Source organism: Nicotiana tabacum, chromosome 21 (assembly GCF_000715075.1).
Source record: "Nicotiana tabacum cultivar K326 chromosome 21, ASM71507v2, whole genome shotgun sequence".
Taxonomy (NCBI): domain Eukaryota; kingdom Viridiplantae; phylum Streptophyta; class Magnoliopsida; order Solanales; family Solanaceae; genus Nicotiana; species Nicotiana tabacum.
The window spans coordinates 33,119,077-33,139,139 of NC_134100.1; positions in this window are offsets into that span (position 1 = coordinate 33,119,077).

The window sequence follows — 20,063 nt, forward strand, 5'->3', positions numbered from 1 at the left end:
TTTCCAAATATGATAAAAGATTGAACCTTTTTTTATACTAGGATAGTTTCTAAAGCTTGTTTAATTACCTATTTGTTGCTACTATCTGTTTATTGCTTTATTTTCACTTCCTTTGAGCCGAGGGTCTTTCAAAAATAACCTTTCTACCTTCATTAGGTAGGGATAAGGCCTTCGTATATTTTACCATCTGCAGACCCCACTTGTGGGATTTCACTAGGCTTGTTGTTGCTGTTGATAGTTTCTAAAGCTTGTTTTGACTTCTTTGAATATTAATTGACTAAATTCAAGTTGTTGGGAATGGAAAAGCGGTATTGTAGAGTTGATTTATCCCAAAAAGAGATAATTATCTTGGTTAACCTTGACTTGAGGGAATTAGGATGTAATTGGGTCTATTTGCTACGTGTTATATGTGTTGGGCCCGGCGTATATACATGATGACGAGTTGTCATGGGTTAAAGCATGCTGGTAGAATTAGGTTATTCATGTCTTTGCTTATTTATTGTATTATTTACTTGTGTTATGTTGGATTGTGGTACTATTTGATTATCGCATGTTAGTGATCGTATTTGGGCTCTTGTTGAGATATATGAGTAAGATTGTTTCTCAGGAATGTTAATTTTCTTATGTCACCTTAGTCATGATCATATTTTCCTTAATAAATTATGCTTAATCATTCTCTTTGATATTATACTATGCATATTGCCATGTTTGGTTGATTGTTGGATATCCATATGAAATGTTATATTGGATTGGGTTGCTCGTTGCAATATTGTTATAATAGGACTGGATTGCTCGGGGCAACAATTTATCCATTGGATCAGTTGCGTGCCGCAACAGTATTGTGTTGGATCAGGTTGTATGCCATAACATATATGATGCGAATTTTTGTTTTTAATTTATGATATTATTTTCCTTGTGGATTTTGTATGTTGGATGGCGGATATCGTCTTATCCTCTTGGGTTTGAGATATTGAGAAAGCTTTAGGTTGCTTTAATTGAAAAACGTGGTCATTATCTCTCTTAGTTGAATATTTTACTATTTCTTGTATTTATTCTTGCTATCTATCTTGTTATTTCTATTGCTTATTAACTACACAGGTTTATAAATAGGTATTTTATCTTAGCCTCGTCACTATCTCGTCGAGGTTAGACTCGACACTTACTAAGTACATATGATCAGTTGTACTCATACTACATCTCTGCACTTCTTATGTAGATCCAAACATTGGTACCAGTAGTGTCTCGAGAGGTACTTAGCCGTAACCAGTTGGAAACATGAGATAGTGCTGCGTACCGTTTGCATATTCTTGAATCACTTTCATCACTTTTGGTACTGTTTATTTGTATCGGACAATATTGTATTAAACTTTGTATTTAGCATTCCTTAGGGCTTATGCACTCAGTGGCACCAGTCTTGGAGAGTTACTTAGATAGTTGTGTTCGCTTTAGATTTATTATGTAATTTTCAGAGTTTTTACTCTTATTTATGATATTATGTTGTTGAAATTTTAGTTCTGCTTCTTTATTTACTATTAAAAATTGGCTTGCCAAGCCAGTGGAGTTAGGCGCCATCACGACCCCTTGGTTGGGATTTCGGGTCGTGACAGCTACCTGGATTTTGTTATACCCAGAACCTCGGTCCTTCTTCAGTTTCTTTTTTTGTTTCTTGACATTCTCCTTTTCCCACTCTATTTTCTACTGTGAACAGTCCTTAATTCTGTGATCAAGCTTTCCACATTCGTAGAAGTCATTGAAGTTTGTCCTTTCTGGAGCCTTTGGTTTGCTGAGAACTTTCGTTTTTCAGTTCCTTTCACATTCTTCATGAATCTCTTGAATTGTCTAGCCAGTAAGCCTACATCTACTATTTCTTCTTCATCAAAACCAGCTTCTTCTGATGACTTGAGCACCAGCCCTTTGTCTCTCTTGGGGTCATCATTTTTCAACTTCAGCTTCCTTAACCCGTGAGTCCTTAAGTTTCTAACATGTTCATCTATGGTGGTTTTACTCAACTCCTCCCGAATCACAATGAATTTACTTTCCTTGGAGGCAAGGAGTACCCTGAGAACTTCTCTGACCAATTCTTCAGATGCAACAGTCTTTCCAAGAGATCTCTACTCATTTATGATAACGCTAAACCTATTGATCATATCCTAGATAGGACAATTCGTAGTTCCTCAAGAGTATCTCAATTCTAGACTGATTCACTTGAATTGTCCCTTCATGAGCAGTGTGTAGCGTGTACTAAATCATTTTTGCATTAGTGCATGCAGAAACCCTGCTGTATTCATCAGGACCAAGGTCATAAATAAGTATCTTCTTAGCCTTAGCATTTTTCTCTATAAGTCTATGATCAGTATTGTTGAATTCACCCTTCTCATTGGGAATCTTATTTCCCTCCATGCCTAGTTTGATTGGAACATTTGGTTCGTCTAGAACAATGTTCCACAAATAGTAATCTTCGGCAGTTGGAAGTCTTCCATCCTCGCTTTACACAAGCTATAGTACTGACAATTGAACAAAGGTGGACGACTAGTGGATTGTCCCTCATTCATCCCAGTTGGTGTATTCATTTTATGTATCTCTCAAAGGTATTAGCCTAGCGATTGAGAGACTGCTATGATACTAATTATTAGTTTAGTATACCACTTATACACTAGAGGAGGGTAAATAGCTCTGTTAGATGATTTATGATTCGCTCTTCAACTTATGTTTCGAGACCTTTCATAGATCTATTTGATGATTTATGACTTGCTTGCGAGGTCCATATCGATTTTCGAAAAGTTTAAATGTGAAGTTTTAAAGAAAATATAACTTTTGATTTTGAAGTGGCTAGAATTGACCACAGTCAAATTTTTTGATAAACAATCCCGGATCGGTATTTTGATGATTCTAGTAGGTTCATATGATAATTTTGGACTTGTACGCATGTTTGTTTGGAATACCAGGTGATCCGAGACCGTTTCAACGCTTTATGTGGAAAGTGAAAATTTTGAATTTGAACTTCAAAAATCTTGAGTTGTGGTGATTGATTCTCTATTTTAGATGTTATTTTGATGATTTAAACTTGCAAGCGCTTTTTTATGATATTAATATACTTGTGTGAATGTTCGGATTGAATATCAAGGGCTCGAGTAAGTTTCAGATAGGTTGCGGACTGATTGGAATAACTGTTGTGTTGCTGGGCTGCAGATCTCGCATTTGTGAGGAACTGTTCGCAAATGCAAGCCTCGCATTTGCGAGTGCTAGCTTGCATTTGCGAAGATGAGAAGGGACTGGGCAGCTTTGCTTTTGTGAAGTTCTGCTCACTTTTGCGAGTTGTCCGGGCTTCGCAATTGCAAGAACTAGGTCGCAATTGCGATACTGGGAGTTGAGGAGCAGCTTTGCATTTATGAAGCTCAGTTCGCTTTTGCGATGGGTTGCTCCTTCTCAAATGTAAAGGTTTAATCGCAATTGCGACATTAATGGGGCTCAGACACTGTTCGCATTTGCGATCAATGATTTACTTTTATGAACGTCGCAATTGTAAACAATAGTTTGCGATTGCGATATCTGCAACTGGGTTAAAGATTGGGATTTTGGGACTTAGCTCATTTTACACCATTTTTGAGACCTAGACTCCATAGAGGCAATTTGTAGAGAGAAACTTCTTCCCAACTTCATAGGTTAGTAACTTTAACTTATTTCATTCAATTTCTATTACTTTTCCATGAATTTTCACTATCACATCTAAGATTTCATGTAGTAGAAATAAGGATTTGGGTAGAAATTATAAATTTTGTAAAATTGAGATTTAGACCTTAAATTGAGGTCGGATCTCGAAACAAATCACATATTTGAACTCGGGGGGGAGGGGGGGGGGAGGGGAGGGGGATGCGTAATTGGGATTTGGTTCTAATTGAACCTTTTTGGTACTATGGTAGTTTCTAAAGCCCGTTTTAACTTATTTGAGTAATATTTGCCTAGATTTTGGTGATTTGGAGGCTTATTCTAAATAAAAAGCCATGTTGGATTCTTGATCTTGTTCCGAAAAAAAGTAAGTGTCTTGGTGAACCTTGATTGGGGGAATTAGGGTGTAATCAAGTCTATTTTCTATGTGATCTATATTTTGGGGGCGACGCATATGCAAGATGACGAGTGTCTATGTATTGGTCGTAGGATAAGCAAGAGGGTAGGGTTAGCTTTATTTGTACGATGTACTTTATGTAATATATCTTCCACGCTCTAGATAGATTGTGAAACTCTTTGATTTCCCTTATCCATGTTATTATCCATGTTGAGCTTATTGAGATATTGAGCGTTATGGCTAATGAATTACTGAATTGAATATTGGTACAATTGCGTTGGTAATTTTTCATATGGCTAGCTATGTTCAAATGTTATCTTTGATGTTGCTTATGCTTCCCACCTTGCTCGGTATCATGTTTTATACCTGGTACTTTACTTGTCATCTCGTATTTTTTGATATTATAACTGCACAGGTTTATTTGTAGGTGTCTTGTCTTAGCCTCGTCACTACCTCGTCGGGGTTAGGCTTGACACTTATGGAGTACATTGGGTCGGTTGTACTCATACTACACTTCTGTACTTCTTGTGCAGATTTGGACATTGGTACCAGCGGAGTCCCGGGAGGTGCATATCAGATACCAGATAAGTGATTCAAGGTAGATCCACATATCGTTTGCAGGCCTTAGAGTCATCTTTCCATTTCTTGTGTACCATGTCTACTTTTCGAGACAATATTGTATTTCTTTCAAGACAATGTATTTAGGAAACTCTCTAGTAGCTCATGTATTCGTGACTCCACGTCTTGGGATGGTTGATCATTACTGTTGACATTTAGACTTGTTATGTATGTTGTTGAGTTATATTTACTCTATATTATATATTTGCTGTCATTAGTTAGATTCTTTTCTTTTGTATTTATCATTATATGTTAGCTTGCCTAGCAAGCGGTGTTAGGCGCCATCATTACCCCGTGGGTTGAGATTTTGAGTCGTGACAAGTTGGAATTGATGAGTGTGGATTTAACCACTTATTAGTACCTTCGTGCTTTAGTTTTTAGTCCGAAAGTAGTGAATTTTTTGCCCCCGAATCTAATGAAAATGTGTGAATTGCAGGTGTGATGTAGAATGTGAGATCAACAAGAAATCTAACTCAAAAAGGAGATATTCCAGATCAGAATAATCAAGAGGTGAAGTACAAAGAACAGTATGATCCGCAGAATTCCATCTGTAGCCGCATAAGCAAATGCGGCCCACAAAAAATGATATGCGACCGCAAAAGAGAAACTGAAGCTTCAAGGGTATCAAGCAGAAGTGTGATTCGCAGGCCAAAGATTAGAGAGGTTGCAATTGAACAAGTCTAAAGCCTCCTCAAAGTGCGGTCCGCAGCCAAATTATGCAGCCGCAGAAGCTGAAGTGGGGCCGCAAAAGCTTATGCGCGGCCGCAGAATCCCTCCAACTGAAGGTACCTACAAGAGCAACATACCAAAGTGCGGACAACAGATGTAATTGTGCGGCCGCAGAACCCTCCGAAGGGTATTTTTGTTAGCGAATTTCAGAGCACTGTAAATAGACGAGGAACACTTCTTTAGGGCGACTTTAGTACTATAACAACATCTGACAGTTATATTTAGCCTTTTTGGGCAACTTGAAGCAAGAATTAGAGAAAACCCACTAATTTTTCACTTTAATTTTAGTTGTATGTCTTTAATTAATTCTTCTTTTCATTTTTGTATGTCAATTATTCTGAGTAGCTAGATTTTATCTAGGATTGTGATTCAACCCTAGTGTGTAAAACTTATGAGTGTTTAATATTAGTGCTTTCTATTGATTGGGTGGATGTTATTTAGCCTTGTTTATGCTTTATACTTAAAATTAATATTGCAAACATTGATCCATGCATGTTTGGCTTAGTTCTTACTTGAGAAAGAGGAATTTATTTTAGGAAAACTTGGCTAACAAGAAATTGAACTAGTTAAAACTTTCATTAGTATGATTAAAGGATTTGAATTAGAGATAGGGATAATCCAACTTGGACTCATATTCAATTGTTTTGATTGCTACCCATTTGGTTTTGAGAAAGCCAATTTGGGCATAACCACTCTTTAACCGAGAGGTATTGAGTAGGTACTTAAGCATTGAGAGTTATAACAAATCCCGATCTAACAAGCAAGCATAGATTTACTCTATCCATTAGGTTTACACCTAGGTGAAGGTTACAACCCTAGGTTTTTTCCTATTTGATAAAAACATCAAAAACTTTTCAACCATTTAACTTCTTATTAGTTAGTTAAACCTCTTAGAAGTTAATTTAGATATCAGTTACTCACTTTTGTTTGAAAGCTAAATTTTGTTATTTCAAATTTCTTTTCTTGAGTGTTTAGCTTAACACCACTTTAAATTCCTTGTGGATTCGACCCCGACTCGTGTTGGGTATTATTATTGTAATGACCGTTTCATACTCCTTAATTGGGTTTGAATTAGATGTGATCAGGTATCAAAGCCCTAGGTTGCACAGGTCTCACGAGTCATGAGAAAGCTTGTTAGAGTCTTGAGGATCAGTAAGGAGATATCTGTACTTATCTTATAGAGTCTATAAGGCTTTAGGAAACTTTACTTTCTTTCTTTCTCTATTGTGCGACTTTATTCTATCATAAAGTTTGAATATTTATTCTCTTATTCTCTCACATATGGTAAGGACACGTGCTTCATCCGCAGCTGATCAGGAGCCAAAGCCCTAGGTTGCAGCCAGTACTAGGGGTAGGGGATGAGGCAAGGGTAGAGGCTAAGGTAGAGGAAGAGTTGAGCCTAGAGCATGTGCAGCAACACCGGTAGTTGAGCCCTAGATATCTCAGGATGACGGGGTCCCAAATTAGGCTGAGCCAGCAGGATTAGCTCAGGTCCCCGAGGGGTTCATTTCTACCCTATTGCTTCAGGACGTCTTAGTTTGCATGGTTTTATTTATGGAGAGAATGGCTCAGACCGGTATGTTTCTAGTCGTTTCTCAGGCCGGGGGAGGTGCTCAGACTCTTCTAATCATACCCTAGAGAAGATGGCTCATGGTTATCAGAACCTCGGAGTTCTACCAGTTATGGTGGTTCGGCTTGTTGTTGCTACACAGCCCGAGGACAGACCTGCGATGTCAGTTGATGAGTTGAAGAGGTTGGATAAGTTCACCAAGTTGTTTCCCCCTCACTTTAGTGGTTCACCTTAAGAAGGATGCTCAGGACTTCTTGGGTCGTTACCATGAGTTTTTGCGCAACTTGGGACTATTGGAGTCCAATAGAGTTAATTTTACCATTTTTCAGATGCATGGTTCTGCCAAGAAGTGGTGGTAGGTTTATGAGATGGACAATCTAGCGGGATCACCTCATCTCACATGGGCTCAATTCTCACAATTGTTCTTGGAGAAGTTTGTTCCCCCCACTCAGAGAGATGAGTTATGCATCCAGCTCGAGTGCCTTCAGCAGGTAGCATAACAGCTACTCAGTATGAGACTAGATTTGTTGACCTGTCCTGCCATGCAGCTATCCTGATCCCTACTGAGAGTGAGAAGGTGTGGAGGTTCATAGAGGGTCTTTTATACGGAATCCGACTTCAGATGGATAGAGAGGCTAAGACTTAGACTTCTTTCACACAGGTGGTGGAGATTTCTAGGAGGATATAGCGTATTAGAGGCCAGGCGAGTGAGATGACCTCTGAAAAAAGGCCCCACCATTTTGGAGGATTTAGTGGTGCCTCATCTGGAGGCAAGGTTCCTTTGGTAGAGGCCATCCTATCAGGCCAGTACAGTCAGCACTATAGGTCACACAAGAACAATGAAGTATTCTGAGTCAATGGTCACCGGGTGAAGCACTATTTTGGGTAAAGTTGGAGAGAGCCACGTGGTGGCGGTCCTTTATTTCACTTGAATATGCTTGTCATCATCTCCAATTTTCTTTGCATTTGAGGTGGTTGCATTCCTGCTTCTTCCACTTCTTATGATAACTGCCATGGAATGTCCCGTATTGTTACCACCATTTAGGTTCACTACCGTATAACTATCACTTGGTAATGCACCCTTAGGACGAGTATTAAGAGCTTGAGAGATTTGCCCCATTTGAACTTCAACATTCCGAATCGATGTGGTATGTGAGGCAAGTTAGGAACCAAAATCTACATTCTTTTCCATCATTTGCTTGAACTTTTTCTCAATACCGCCCATTTTATTGCTTGAAAAACTTGAAATGTGGAAGGATAGGGAGGTAGGTTGCTTGGTTGTTGGTACATTTGAGGTCTTTGGAATCCTGAACTCCGATTTGCATGATTGTTATTGTTCCCCCAATTTCCTTGACTATTACCTCCCCAATTGCCTTGGTTGTTTCGAGATAGCCATTGATTTTGATTGTAGCCTTGGAAATTGCTCTATTGCCATTGGTAATTATTCACAAATTGAACCTCCTCTTATTGCTCTTGATAAGATTTATCTTGATTATAACAACTATCATCTTATGCGTAAGTCTCTACTCAGGGTTGAAATTGGGGACCTTTAGTCCTCTTCTTGTTGGCCAAAACACTTACCCCTTCCATGGCATGAACTTGCTTAGGATCTTGAGTTTTGATGGAGTTGAGCCTTAGCAAGTTGAGTCATGCTGGTGGTCAATTTCGAAATAGCTTTGTAACAACCCGACCAGTCTTTTTGAGCTCTAGCGTGTCACTCAACGGTTTGAGACCCTGAGCAGCTTCACTTCAGGTATTATGACTTGTACGCGTGGTCGGAATTAAATTTCGGAAAGTTCGGAGATGATTTGGAAACAAAATTCTAATTTCGGAAGCCTTACATTGGAGGAATTGACTAAAGTGTATTTTTTAGTAGACAACCTCGAAATCGGGATTTGAAGGTTCCAACAGGTTTGTATGATAATTTTGGACTTGGGGGTATATCCGGATCGGATTTTGGGATGATCCGGGAATGTTTCGGCGCCTATTGTGGAAGTTGGCATTTTGGAAGGATATTATAAATTTGGGTTGGAGTGCATTTCAATGCTATCGATATCCGTTTGGGATTCTGAGTCTGGGAATAGTTCCGTATGGTGATTCTGTTATTGTGAGCGCGTCCGAATGTGGATTTGGAGGTCCGTAGGTCATTTCGGGGTCATTTGGCAAAAGTTGGAACTTTAAAGGTTTTTGAGAAGTTTGACCGGGATTGGACATTTTGATATCGGGGCCGGATTCCAATTTTGGAAGTTGGAGTAGGTCTGTAATGTCAATTATGATTTGTGTACAAAATTTGAGGTCAATCGGACGTGATTTGATAGGTTTCGGCATCGATTGTAGAAGTTTGAAATATTAAAGTTCATTAAGTTTGAATTGGAGGGTGATTCGTAGTTTTGATGTTGTTTTGCGTGATTTGAGACCTCGAGCAGATCCGTATTATGGAACTGTTTTTTGCAATTTGGACGGGGTCCTGGGGGCCTCGGGTGTGTTTCGAGATGGTTTCAGATCATTTCGGGCTATTTTGGACCGTTGTTGCTGGTGTCTGGTATCTTTCTTCGCGAACACGAAGGAAGTCCTGTGTTCGCGTAGAGGAAATTATGAGGCTGCTGGGTTGGCCTTCTCGAACGCGAGCAAGTGGACGCGAACGCGAGGCAAGAGCTGGGCAAGCCTTCGCGAACGCGGCCAAGGCGACGCGAACGCGAAGAAGAAATGGGGAGATGGGCCTAAGGCCATTTGGCCTACGCAAACACGAGGGGTCTGGGCAGCTGGCCTTCGCGAACGCGATCAGAGTATCGCGAATGAGAAGAGAGATTTCTGGGCGTGAAGTTGTTGAGCCTCGCGAACGCGAGGGATGTGCCGCGTTCGCGAAGAAAGGTCGCCTGGGCAGTGAAGTTTTTAAAAGATATGATTTGGCCATTTTCCTCCATTTTTCATTTGGTTGGGCGATTTTTGGACCTCTTGGAAGGGAGATTTTTGTCTTAGATGTCAATGAAAGTAATTCCCACCTATTGCAAGTTAAATAATTGGATTATATATGGATTTAGACTTGAAATTTGTGAAAATTTGGGATTTTGAAGAAAAAACTAAAAATTGGTATTTTTGGATTTTGACCATGAAATTGGACATGGATTCGAGAATAAATTATATATTTGAGTTCGTAGTGCTATGGGTAGTGTTTGGCTTCGAAAACTTTCGGAATCCAGGTACGTGGGCCCGAGGGTTGCTTTATCAATTTTTCAAGCGGAGTTGTAAATTATTATAAATTGATTAATTATGAGTATTAGAATATATTTTGATTGGGTTGCATCTTATTTGACTAGTTTTGGATCGACGGTCACCGGGTTGAGGTATTAGGGTGGCGTTGGAGCCGGTTTTGGAATGTCTGAGATAAGGTAAGTCTCTTGTCTAATCTTGTGAGAGGTAAATTACCCCATAGGTGATTAAACTAATAATTGTTGCTAATTGTGGGGATTACGTACGCACGAGGTAACGAGAGTCCGTACGTAGCTACTATTCATGTTATTGTCCGGGTAGACTTAGGTTCATATCATGCTATAGCTGTACTATTTAAGCAGTCTCTCGCCTATTTAATTCCTTTGTGTTACATTACTACTTGAGACTAGAATTGCTTTGTAGAGACTTCACGAGTTCATGATTAGTCACTGAGTAATGGTACTCCTCTTCCGGTATGTTTCCGGGATATATACATATATGTTTCATTAAAAGGTTCTTGTTAAAGAAATTACAACTAACACGTTTATTCGTGAGTGGGGTTAAGGACCCGTCAAAGCTTCTTATTCTAATGGGATCGGGCCATTCGCCTCGGCAGGATTATGTATTTCACTCTTATGGGATCAGGCTGTTTGCCTCGGCAGGATTTATGTACCACACTCTCATGGGAGCGGGCCGTTCGCCTCGGCAGTTAATAGATGCATCTATGGTTCATGCCGTTCGACCCTCAGCAGTACACAATTTAAATATTTATGTTGGATCGGGCCGTACGCCTCGACATTTCCTATGTCATATCCTCATGGAATTGTGCGTAGTACTTGGTAAGAAGTCGGGGTATCTGTCAATTTCCCCCTGATTCGAATTATAACAACCTGCTTGGTGAGATCCAGTATACATATACATATGCTCCGATTGAGGAGGAATTTTCTAATTAAGAGCTTGAGTTTATTGTAAGGAGGATAATTGTACCATATATTTACACTTGTTTATTTTATTTATTTACTTTGCCAATTATTTTTCACCTCCTTACTATAGTTGATATTATTGGACCACTAGTGAGTGTCGATGTCGACCCTTACTACTTCTTCGAGGTTAGGCTAGATACTTACTGGGTACACGTTGATTACATACTCATACTACACTTTGCTGCACATTTTTGTGTAGGTACATATGTGACTAGTGACCTTGTGAGAGCAGAGGCGTGTATGCATGTGAGGACTTACGTGAGCTGCATTCCATATTACGACCCGCAACCAGCAGAGTCTCCTTCAGAGTTATTTGTATTTTTCCTGTCTAAGTTGTATTTCGGACAGATGTTGTACTTTATTTTTACTTCTTAGTTGATGCTCACGCACTTGTGACACCGGGTTTTGGGGTGATTATGGGTTGTTCTGTATTGAAATTGTTAAGAATATTATTATTTACACTGTGAATTCCATCTTTTACTACTTAATCGAAGGAAAAATATGATTTCTCAAATATTAAAATGAGAACCAAATCAAGTATTTATTTTTGGCTTGCCTGATGGCGGTGTCCGGCACTATCATGACTTTTAATGGATTTTGGGTCGTGACAACATGGTATCAGAGCACTAGGTTCACTTAGGTCTCACGAGTTATGAGTGAGTCTAGTATAGTCTTGAGGATCGATACAGAGACATCTGTACTTATCTTCGAGAGGCTACATAGCTGTTAGGAGCACTTCCCTTCTTGATTCCTCATAGTGCGATTTGATTCCTTTGAGGCTTATGCATTCATTTCCTTCCTACTCAATCTTATGCGACGTAAAGAGCTTGTTATTAATTGGGAATTGAAGAATTTTAATGGTACTACAGACGGGGACAGGGTGTTTCCCCCTGCGCATTCAAGCAATTATTATTGTCTTCTTGTGGAAGGGTGTTCTATCATTTCGGCTTAGTAGCTATATTTCGGATAGTTTCGAGGCTATGCACAGGTTGCTATGATGTTCACGAGTTATTATCTCACAGTATTGATGCAATGGTAGGATGCTTGTCTATGTGTCGGGGCAGTGAATGACTTGAAAGGAGGATTTTTTAGTGCATGATGTAGAGGTTCAATATTTAATCCCGATAAAGGAAAGGTAATCGTACTATGATTGTTCAGGTTTGGGGTTGATGGAGTGATGAGGCTTGATATTTTCGAGCGTAGTAGAGTTCTCAATTGTGATGTAGTGTCATCACCCTTGTTAAACGCGTTAAGGTTCGCTGGTGTTATGGTCTTCTTCAATTCACCTTGGGGCAGGGTATTGTGGAATAGTGCCGTGGAAGCGGCTATTAGAGATCGTGGTGTGCAGTGGTTCAGGATCGAATTGGTGTTCCTAGTGTTGATGGTTCGAGAAGGATGATCTTCAGAGAGGCTTTAAAGTTGGTAGCGATCTATTGGTTCAAGTGCTACAGAGACGGATTTTGATTTAAGGCAACAACCGGGCAGCGAAGGATGAGGAAGGATATGTGGAAGGTGTCTTGTGGTGGTTAAATTTCTGGAAGGCCAAGTATGAGAAGCGAAAGTCGAGTAGTTGCTTAAAGGAGAGTGTTTGACCAAAGTGGAAGAATGACATAGTATCATATGGGTTCTGTGGTAGGATAGCTACACGCCTTGGGGAAAGTTTAGAGTGATTTAGGATTTATGGTGGATAGTGACTGGGTCTACGGACTAATTTGGAATATTGGCTGTTATACTGAGAAAGGTTGGATACGACATAAAGGAGTTGCTTGATATGAAGAGGGATGCAACATGACTTCGGATTTGAAATGTATTATCACACCTTTAGTTGACGTCAATGGGGAGTGAACAGACTTGTACAGCTGGTGAATGAGCACGGGATCAGGATGGTTTACTGATTTCGTGGTGTTGACGGAGCTTCTACAAAGAATTCTACTGGCTATCCAGTAAGAAGTCGAATATGTAAATGTGGCTAGTGATTCAGAATGTTCACGAAATGTTTAACAGGAGGATTTCGAGAAATTTGGCAGGTCGATTGTGCAGGCTCATGTATATGAGAAAGGAGGAATATTGGTGGGTTCCGGGGTTATGTAATTGTAGCTTCAAGCTAAGTGGAATAACCCTACTGTCTACGATTGGATTGCATGGTTGCTTACTTGTAAAGTGTCTGGTTATCGGTATATTGGTGGGTTATTACGACTAAGGAAAGAAACATTAATGGTAATTTGAGCAAATGATTGGAGGAATGTGTGCTATACTTGGGCCTTATCGGTTCATATTCAGTTTGAGAAGACTCAGAGTTTCTGCTTCTGGTGGAAGTAATGTACAAGGGAAAATAATTCAGTTGGGTGCTTCTTTTTATAGGATGTTCACGTGTTGGCAGAGAGCTAGAGTTTGGCTTATACTCGGGACCAAGACAGAGTGGGTGACTCTCAACAGGGGTCCTGGTGGGTTCAAGAATTTGAGTACAGTGCCTAAGGACTTGGAATGTTCTATGTTATCATTGGGTATGCGGTGCAGTACTAGAGGAAGGGAATAAGTAGCTCCGGATTCACGGAAGGTCTTGCAGAATGGGTGTACCAGTTGTCTATGCCATTGAGCACTTAAGGAGAATATGAGACGGTTCATGGGTATTGAGACGATGTGGTCTTGTGGATTGGGTCACTCGGGATGAGTGTTGTTGGGTTTCGTTATGTTAATGAATGAAACTACTATTATTTCTAAGGCAAGTTGAGAATAAATTGGAAGTTGAGGATCAAGATTGCAGTTGATGTCGACAAGAATGTCAAGAGCTCGGGTGAGCAGGGAAGAATTCAGATAGTTAGAGTAAGCTGGTATTGTCTTTAATGTCACCTGAGATCGGTGTCATGTGGAAGAAGCTTTGTGTATTGACTTGCAGATATTTGACTCACTCTACGGAATTAGAATGACTGGTGGCATAGATGTGCGTACCTTGCTACCTGAGCGGAATGGTCGTGGGAGCATGACCCACATGGAGATTTGTATAAGTGTGGCATGTCAGTCACTTGATTGTTAAAGATTGAGACCGAATGTGGAGGTCATGGTAATATCGCAAGTGTGAGAGTTTATGCCTGAGAGGCATTCTATTCCTTAGGTTGTGGACCATGTGAGTTCATTTCGGATTTGACGGTTGTTCTTATGTGTCGTGAATAGGTCATTGTGGGTCCTTGAGGGGCTATTTAGCCAAGCATGGTATGATCAGAATCGGTTTGAGGTCCGTGGATGGATCTAAACGTGAATGTGGGCCCTATATCATGCCAGATGTGTTCATTTCAGCATAGCGTTATTTTCAAAAGGGTCTTTGGGCCTTGGATGATATTTCTGTTGTCGGCCCTTCCGTGTAGTCTCTATTGTTCTATGTGGGTTATGAGGCGGTTTGATTATTTGCACTCGTATTAAGATCCCGTATAGTTTGTGGTGTTATGTGAGCAAGATGGCTCTCGAGATGCAGATCATATATCGTATCTTAGTTATGCTTGAGTTTTATAGCACGTGATGCTACCCGTCTCCCCAGGATTTGTATTATGCACTTGGCTTGCTTATGATTGATATTCGGACACTTCGTGAGTATAAGCGTTACAGATCGATGTGTATTTTCTTTAGATTATTATGTGTGGATCGGGTGGCACACCGCCATAGGTATATCGTTAGATCGGGTGGTGTGCCACCACAAATATATTGATTGGATCGGGTGGCATGCCACCACGGGTATCATGGTTGGATCGGGTTGCACGCCGCAATGGTATCATGTATGGATCGGGTTGCACGCCGCAACAGTGTATTATTGAGTACAGTTTCCCACATCTATTATTATGTGTTTTACTTCCCATTTCCCGAGGAAGGTTCATAACATCTTTTTGGTTGATTAAATTAGTTGCGTGGGTTGAGTAGATCTTTCCAGAGTTCGTTTCCTTATGTATCACATTCGAGTTTGTAGCTTGTTGGCATAATGTGGCATCCTATGAGACTTTTGGCAGTGTCTGAGGTGGCCTATTGCCTGAGCAACTTGTACTGGGTGAGACGATATTATTGGACATGGGATCAGTGCGATCAGATTTATATGAAGCATATTGAAGAGTAAATATTGTTATTTAGTCCAGAATGAGGTAATGGTTCTTTTCGAGAGGAGATACTCTATAAATTGTCATTCGGTAGGTAGTTATGAGTTCTACACATATTCTCTGTCGTGGCAGTATTGCAAGAGTTAAAGCAAGGCTTAATTGGTCATGAGGTACACCACGGGCTTCGGGTCAGTGGAAATTTTAGCTGTTGTGCCTTGGAAAGATTGCCTTAGGCAAATGAGTTACGCGGTGCATGGTAAGAATTCAGTAAGGGTATACAATCATGTGTTGGTACATCATGTAGTGATGGATACGGTGTTCGTATGTTGGAAACAGACCTGGTAGAGAATTTCAGATGTTGGAATTTAGCTATAAGGCTTATTTGACTAGATAAAAGGGAGGATTTTCAGGTTTGCTCAAGAAAACGTGCTCAACTGGGTTGTGATAGCACGGGTAGGTGCACAAGATGTTAAACAATGATTTCGGACAAACTCTAGAGCAGTTCTTAGCACGTTTGAGGACGAACGTATGTTTAAGTGGGAAAGAATGTAACGACCCGACTGGTCATTTTAAGCTCTAGCGTGTCTTTTAGCGGTTTTGAGACCCTGAGCAGCTTTACTTTAGGTATTATGACTTGTACGCGTGGTCAGAATTTCATTTCAGGAAGTTCGGAGTTGATTTGGAAAGAAAATTCTAATTTCGGAAGCCTTACATTGGAGGAATTGACTAAAGTGTGATTTTTGAGTAGACGACCTCGGAATCGGGATTTGAAGGTTCCAACAGGTTCGTATGATAATTTTGGACTTAAGCGAATGTCCGGATCGGGTTTTGGGATGTCCCGGGAACGTTTTGGCGCCTATTGTGGAAGTTGGCATTTTGGAAGGATTTCATAAATTTGGGCTGGAGTGCATTTCAATGCTATCGATATCCATTTGGGATTCTGAGTCTGGGAATATCTCCGTATGATGAGTCTGGTATTGGGAGCGCGTCCGGATGTGGATTTGGAGGTCCGTAGTTCATTTCGGGGTCATTTGGCGAAAGTTGGAACTTTTAAGGTTTTTTAGAAGTTTGACCGGGAGTGGACTTTTTGATATCGGGGTCGGATTTCGATTTCGAAAGTTGGAGTAGGTCTGTAATGTCAATTATGACTTGTGTGAAAAATTTGAGGTCAATCAAACGTGATTTGATAGGTTTCGGCATCGATTGTATAAGTTTGAAAATTTAAAGTTCATTAAGTTTGAATTGGAGGGTGATTCGTAGTTTCAATGTTGTTTTGCGTGATTTGAGATCTTGAGCAGGTCTGTGTTATGTTACGGGACTGGTTTGTGCGATTTGGACGGGGTCTCGGGTGCCTCGGGTGTGTTTCGGGATAGTTTCGAATCATTTCTGGCTATTTTGGACTACTGTTGCTTGTGTCTGGTGTCCTTTTTCGCGAACGCGAAGGAAGTCCCGTGTTAGCGTAGAGGAATTTATGAGGTTGCTGGGTTGGCCTTCGCGAATGCGAGCAAGTGGACGCGAATGCGAGGCAAGAGTTGGGAAAGCCTTCGCGAATGCGGACAAGGCAACGCGAACGCGAAGAAGAAAAGGGGGAGATAGGCCTAAGGCCATTTGGCCTACGCGAACGCGTAGAAGGGAACGCGAACGCGAGGGGTTTGGGCAGCTGGCCTTCGCAAACGTGATCAGAGTGTCGCGAACGCGAAGAGAGATTTTTGGGCGTGAGGTTGTTGAGCCTCGTGAACACGAGGGATGTGCCGCGTTCGCGAAGAAGGGTCGCCTAGGCAGTGAGGTTTATAAAAGACGGGATTTGCAATTTTCCTCCATTTTTCATTTGGTTGGGCGATTTTTGGAGCTCTTGGAAGGGAGATTTTCGTCATCTATGTCAAGGTAAGTAATTCCCACATATTGCAAGTTAAATACTTGGATTATATATGGATTTAGACTTGAAATTTGTGGAAATTTGGGATTTTGAAGAAAAACCTATAAATTGGTATTTTTGGATTTTGATCACGAAATTGGACATGAAATTGAGAATAAATTATGTATTTGAGTTCGTAGTGCTATGTGTAATGTTTGTCTTCGAAAAGTTTTGGAATCCGGGCACGTGGGCCCGAGGGTTGCTTTATCGATTTTTCGAGCGGAATTGAAAATTGTTATAAATTGATTAATTATGAGTATTAGAATATATTTTGATTGGGTTGCATCTTATTTGACTAATTTTGGATCGACGGTCACCGGGTTGAGGTGTTAGGGCGGCATTGGAGCCGATTTTAGAATGTGTGAGTGAGGTAAGTCTCCTGTCTAACTCTATGAGGGGGAAAAACTACCCCTAGGTGATGTATTTAATGTGTGCAACTTGTTGCGGGGACTACGTACGCATGAGGTGACGAGAGTCCGTACGTAGTTAGATTCATGTTATTGTCCGGGTAGACTTAGGTTCATATCATGCTATAGCTGTACTATTTAAGCAGTCTCTCGCCTATTTAATTCCTTTGTTTTACATTATTATTTGAGAGTTCATGATTAGTCACTAAATAATGGTACTCCTCTTCCGGCATGTTTCCGGGATATATACATATATGTTTCTTTGAAAGGTTCTTGTTAAAGAAATTACAACTAACACATTTATTCGTGAGTGGGGTAAAGGACCCGTCAAAGCTTGTTATTCTTATGGGATAGGGCCGTTCGCCTCGACATGATTGTGTATTTCACTCTTATTGGATCGGGCCATTCCCCTCGGCAGGATTTATGTACCACACTCTCATGGGAGCGGGCCGTTCGCCTCGGCAGTTAATAGATGCATCTATGGTTCGTGCCATTCGACCCTTAGCAGTGTACAATTTAAATATTTATGTTGGATCGGGCCGTACGCCTCGGCATTTCCTATATCATATCCTCATGGAATCGTGCGTAATACTTGGCGAGAAGTCGGGGTATCTGTCAATTTCCCCCTTATTCGAATTATAACAACCTGCTTGGTGAGATCCAGTATACATATACATATGCTCCGGTTGATGAGGAATTTTCTAATTAAGAGCTTGAGTTTATTGTAATGAGGATAATTGTTTCACATATTTACACTTGTTTATTTTATTTATTTACTTTGCCTCATATTTTCTCACCACCTTACTGTACTTGATATTATTGGACCACTAGTGAGTGTCGATGTCGACCCTCACTACTTCTTCGGGGTTAGGCTAGATACTTACTGGGTATACGTTGATTACGTACTCATACTACACTTGCTGCACATTTTTGTGTAGGCACATATGTGACTAGTGGCCTTGTGAGAGCAGAGGCGTGTATGCATGCGAGGACTTACGTGAGCTGCATTCCATATTACGATCCGCAACCAACAGAGTCTCCTTCAGAGTTATTTGTATTTTTCCTGTCTAAGTTGTATTTCGGACAGATGTTGTACTTTATTTTTACTTCTTAGTTGATACTCATGCACTTGTGACATCGGGTTTTGGGGTGATTATGGGTTGTTATGTATTGAAATTGTTAAGAATATTATTATTTACACTGTGAATTCTATCTTCTACTATTTAATCGAAGGAAAATATGATTTCACAAATATTAAAATGAGAACCAAATCAAGTATTTAATTTTTGACTTGCCTGACGGCGGTGTCCGGTGACATCACGACCTTTAATGGATTTTGGGTCGTGACAAGCTTGCCCATGGTCTTGTAATTTTTTATGAAGGTGAATCATGTTGGGATCACCTTGAGGAACGTTGGCTCACGGTTTTCAAGCCAAAGAAGTCTCTGCCATCTCATCAGGAATCTCACATGCCTCTGCATAAGGTGTTGTCGTGAAATCGCCTCCGGCTAATTGATTAACCATACATTGATTCGTGGTATTAATACCACGGTAGAAAGTTTGTTGGATCGAGGACTTGGTTATGTTGCTTCGCTATTATCTTTAAAAGGTTTGTTCAGAGTTGTTTGTAGAAGCATATGTTGTGGTTCACTACGGTAGTGCCTTACTTTATTTTCCCGTTCTATATATTTGTACTTATATACTTGTTGAATCGCTCACATGTTGTTACCTTGTCATTTTACTTGATATTTTACTTGTCATCTCGTTATTTCTCGTTACTTAATTGCACTGGTTTAGATATAGGTGTCTTGTCTTAGCCTCGCCACTACCTCGTCGGGGTTATGCTCGATACTTATGGAGTACATTGGGTCGATTATACTCATACTATACTTTTGCACTTCTTGTGCAGATTCGGACATTGGTACCAGTGGAGTTCCAAGAGGTGCTTAGAGGATACTAAATAGGTTATTCAAGGTAGAGCTACATACCGTTCGCAGGCCTTAGAGTTATCTTTCCATTTCTTGTGTACCATGTCTACTTTTCTAGATAATATTGTATTTCTTTCAAGACAATGTATTTAGCAAACTCTAGTAGCTCATGTATTCGTGACTCCACCGACGTCTTGGGATAGTTGATCATTAGTGTTGACATTTAGATTTGTTATGTATGTTGTTGAGTTGTTTTTACTCTATATTATCAATTTACTATCATCTATTAGATTCTTTTCTTTTGTATTTATCATTATGTATTGGCTTTCCTAGCAAGCGGTTTTAGGCACCATCACGACTCCGTGGGTTGGCATTTTGGGTCGTAAAATAAATAATCAAGACAACTTAAACTGGACTTGACTCAATTTCTGGAACTTGGTTCTTTAGTTAATTGTTCTCTTTTCTTGCGATTTTTCCGCTAGCGTGTATGTTCTCTCAAAGCTCTCTATATAGGTGCGCCAACCTGCAATTAGTCAAACGTTACACATATATATCACACAGT